This window comes from Sinocyclocheilus grahami, unplaced genomic scaffold (genome assembly GCF_001515645.1).
Source record: "Sinocyclocheilus grahami isolate Dianchi unplaced genomic scaffold, SAMN03320097.WGS_v1.1 scaffold1152.1, whole genome shotgun sequence".
Taxonomy (NCBI): domain Eukaryota; kingdom Metazoa; phylum Chordata; class Actinopteri; order Cypriniformes; family Cyprinidae; genus Sinocyclocheilus; species Sinocyclocheilus grahami.
This window is the reverse complement of record NW_015506331.1, coordinates 239,433-243,832: the sequence shown is the minus strand read 5'-3', so window position 1 is coordinate 243,832 and position 4,400 is coordinate 239,433.

Genomic DNA, 4,400 nt, shown 5'->3' with positions numbered 1-4,400 from the left:
TCATTTGTAACTCTAATGAGAGCAGTCTCAGTACTATGATATGGTCTAAATCCTGACTGGAAATCCTCACAGATACCATTTTTCTCTAAGAAGGAATATAATTGTGAGGACACTACCTTTTCTAGTATCTTGGACAGAAAAGAGAGATTCGAGATCTGTCTTTAATTAACTAGTTCTTTGGGGTCAAGTTGTGTTTTTTTATGAGAGGCTTAATAACAGTCAGTTTGAAGGTTTTGGGGACATATCCTAATGACAATGACGAATTAATAATAGTCAGAAGAGGATCTATGACTTCTGGAAGCACCTCTTTTAGGAGCTTAGATGGAATAGAGTCTAACATACGTGTTGTTGGTTTAGATGATTTAACAAGTTTATACAATTCTTCCTCTCCTATAGTAGAGAATGAGTGGAATTGTTCCTCAGGGGATCTATATCACACTATCTGATGCGTTACTATATCTGACGGCTGCATGGTTACAATTTTATCTCTAAAAGTATCGATCTTGGAAGTAAAGTAGTTCATAAAGTCATTATTGCTGTGCTGTTGGGAAATGTCAACACTTGTTTATGCTTTGTTTTTCATTAATGTAGCCACTGTATTGAATAAATACCTGGGGTTATGTTTGTTTTCTTCTAAAAGAGAAGAAAAGTAATCAGATCTAGCAGTTTTTAATGCTTTTCTGTAGGATAGGTTACTTTCCCGCCAAGCAATACGAAATACCTCTAGTTTTGTTTTCCTCCAGCTGCGCTCCATTTTCCGGGCTGCTCTCTTTAGGGGGCGAGTGTGCTCATTATACCACGGTGTCAGACTGTTTTCCTTAATCTTCCTTAAGTGTAAAGGAGCAACCATATCTAAAATGCTAGAAAAGAGAGAGTCCATAGTTTCTGTTACATCATCAAGTTGTTCTGAGGTATTGGATATGCTAAGGAATTGAGATAAATCAGGACGATTACTTATAAAAAAAGGTGTCTTTTGGGGTAGAAGTGATGGTTCTACCATACTTGTAACAAGGAGTAGAATTTACAGTTTTAGCTATATGAAGTTTGCACAAGACTAGATAATGATCTGAGATATCATCGCTTGGCTGCATAAATTCAACACCATCGACATCAATTCCATGTGACAGTATTAAATCTAGAGTATGACCAGTGTTTCCCAACCGAGGTGCCGCCATCTTTCGAGAGCAGGGGTGCCGTGGCTAGCAGACGGTCGGTTTAGCCAGTCTGTCTGCTTCCTGACCTCGGCCCCAGTTAGTCAAGTACAAACTCTAAGATTATGTGCCATATTTCTAGATAGAAGAGCGGCACCACCCCAGGAGGGATGAAGACCATCTCTTTTCAATAGGTCAGGTCTGCCCCAAAAACTCGTCCAATTACTACTACGATGTTGCCCTGATGATTGAGGTAATTCATCTCTTAGGTGATGCAGATGTGGTCAAAAGTTTACGTACACCTTGCAGAATAAACTGCTTAATCAGGGCAGTAATTGCAATTTTTTAAGATTCTCCCCCTCTACTCTCTCTTATTGCTTAAATTATTTACATTTTGCAGATACTTCAAGGTGTATATAAACTTTGGACCACAACTGTATTGCTTTCACTCAATTGAACCATTTATAATGACTGGATCTGTTTTATCCTCCTGACTACCAGCTATGAAGTTTTGTCCTCTGTAGAGGACATTATGTTTTAATGATTTCTCTGAGATGTTACATGTCACAGTTTTAATGGATGTCCTGTACAGAGCACATTCAGGGCTTTTCAGAGATACCAAATGATTGGATGTTTCACCGTGACCACTCCCTCTCCTTGGTTTTTAAAAATGGCTGACATTAATTTAGTGATCAAGTGTAACACCCTTATGGAAATATGATAATATTTTGTAATTATCATTTAAATCTGACTAATTTTCAAATTGTTTGTCATAAATCAACATCTCAGGAAAATGTTATGGGGTTTCAAATCAAAATATGACCTTCTGTTATGAAACAGGATGTCGATTTCATACATGTCCACTGTAGAGGACACCAGGACTTAAAGCATGTTTATTACACATTTTGGGAGACACAACAAATGAATAGAGAAAAAATAATGTATCAATATTCCTATTAAATATTAGATATTATTACACTGAACAAAATTACAAACGCAACACTTTTGTTTTTGTCCCCATTTTTCATGAGCTGAACTCAAAGATCTAAGACTTTTTCTATGTACACAAAAGGCCTATTTCTCTCAAATATTGTTCACAAATCTGTCTAAATCTGTGTTAGTGAGCACTTCTCCTTTGCCAAGATAATCCATCCACCTCACAGGTGTGGCATATCAAGATGCTGATTAGACAGCATGATTATTGCACAGGTGTGCCTTAGGCTGGCCACAATAAAAGGCCGAATACCTCAAGCGTGTGTTGGAAATGTTACGCCCCTCACCATACTGTGATGCCGTGTCCGACCGGAGCGACAAGACAAAAACATTAAAACCCATTACAAATGAGGCATTTGTTGCATCCAGTGGGGACATAATTACTGATTATAATGACTTATACTGTCTTTTTACACATTGCGTTGCATCGCGCCGCGTAAACATAAAACCATGTCTGCATTTGTGATCGGAGAAATGACAAACAACAAATGCTACTCTACACTGCCCAAAACTCCACATGTGATGACCCCGGGCTGGACTCTGCTTCGTCCACGGTGAAAGCCGATCCGGTGATCCACAGCACTAAGTTGATGTATTCCCTCAGCGACCAGCACAGATCAGCTCTAGGCATGACGAAGCGGATATCATCCTCTTTTGGAAGACCAAACAAAGTAATTTCGCTTTCACAATGAAGCACACAGTGTCTTCACGACATGGCGGCGGCAACAACAATACTACAGTGAGAATAAAAGTTATGCCTTCTTTCTTTGCGTGAACATTTGGGCGGCATTATGCAAATCTTCCCACATAGTGAGGTAGATATGTGGGAGCGTGTTAGAACGAGCCGTTTTAGGTAGGCATGGTTAACTCTTAACTTTTATAAAGAATATCTCTTTGGATATTCTCTTTGAGACTTTAGTCTTTGCAACTTTACAGATCTTCTTTATGCACCAAGAGTTTGTAACACTTCAAAGAGAAAGGAAAAAATTTAATTGCCTCATATGACCCCTTTAATATAAAACAATAGTATAAATGTATAGGAAAATAAATAGATTAAGTGGTGTATTTTTATATTTCTTTATAATTAGTCATAGGCTATTATGTTACAGGTTGCAATATTTCTGTTAATCTGAATATGTATCTTATTACCAGCGCTCTTTTACATTTCACCTTACCTGTAGGGCTGACATCTGGTTCTCCATCTTATAAGACTACATTAACATATGTAGGCCTAATAATTTATACAACATTCAAATTTAGTACTTGTATTTATTCACAAAATATAAAAAGCAAACACAATTTTTTTTTACAACTTTTCACAACATTGTATTTTGGTTGCTATTTGGTAATGTTGTAGATAAGCAGATCACGTTTGCTAATGTGATGCTTCTCATAAATTTTAAAGTGTGCATGTGTCATCAGAAAAGTGTGGCAAAATGTATTTTAAGCAACATATTTTTCAGGTGAGTCTGGGTTTCATCCAGTATTCTTGTTCTCCACACTTTATCGCTTGATTCAGCTATACTCTTCTGCTGATTCTCTTCACTTACTTTAGTCTTTTTGTCTGACTTTCTCCTTTACCTTCTTAACTCACTCTGTTCTGTTACATGCTGTTCTTCCCTTCACTCTTGTTTTCTTATTTTTTTCCAAACCTTCTAATATCCATAGCATGTGTGCTTTAAGAAGAGTGTGGTTAAAACAGTAAAAGAGAGAAACTAGCAGTAATTGAAAGCAGATCTTGAAAAACTACAAGCCCAAACCATACTTCTGCTTACAAAGCTCACAAGCCCGAAATGACTCTTTTCAGTTCAGGTTTTGAGAGTGAATGAGGAACACAAGCAAATAATTACAAAGGGGTTTTTATATGAACCTAAACAAAGGATCAGTTCACAAATAAATGAAAAAGAACCAAAATAATGCATGTGGAGAGAGAAAGAGTGTTAACCATTGATAAATATAAGCAAATCTCCTCCACATAACTGTGTGTAAGTGTTACATTTACCACCCCTTGGGTCATCACAAACCTATTTAACAGAGGGACCAATATGTACAATGACGTTCTGGGGCCTGTAACCCTTGTCTCTGACATAAGGGGGGAAAAATTGCCTGAATTTACTTTTTCTTTATCTTGATCACAGTGCATCAGTTGACCACAAGAGGACGTTAGACCGTGTGTACATATTTGTTTGACACACACACACACACACACACACACACACGCACACACACACACACGCACACACGCACACACACACA